Below are 553 nucleotides of genomic sequence, written 5' to 3' on the forward strand. Positions count from 1 at the left end.
GTTTTAGTCCTCGATAACTCGTTGATAAATATGGGCCCCGGGTCAGAGTCTGACTTATAACACCTGTTGTTTCAATGTATAACAAATCTGTAAACTGTTCAGTTTGTAGTCAGTTAAGAGACTTAAGTGAAGATGACAAAATCCAGAATCAGACCCTGGTCCAGATGGATCATCAGGATACAGCTGTTCCTTTCTCAACACACACTCCTGGATGTTCACTCACACTCTTACAGAGATCATGACTTCCAGCTGATGAGAGAAGAAGATACAACAGAGGTCATAAATCAGTGTTTAGTGAGACTCACTTCATCAGCTGTCAGTCAGTGATGCAGCACATCCAGTATAAAGAGCAGCCGGGTCATCAGTCCTGTTCAGACCAGAAGTGGCACAACTGTGCAGTGTAGCCATCTTCCTTTCAGCTCTCATGTTAATGTGTTGGAGTGAACACACTGAGCTCCAAGCTCACAGACCTGCAGATTTGGTGGATTTACTGTTGATACATGTGAACTGTTATAAAAGTTTAAAAGCTACAGAGTGTCTGAGGGATTTGAAG

The sequence above is a fragment of the Thunnus thynnus genome, chromosome 8, assembly GCF_963924715.1.
Source record: "Thunnus thynnus chromosome 8, fThuThy2.1, whole genome shotgun sequence".
In the NCBI taxonomy this organism is placed as follows: Eukaryota; Metazoa; Chordata; class Actinopteri; order Scombriformes; family Scombridae; genus Thunnus; species Thunnus thynnus.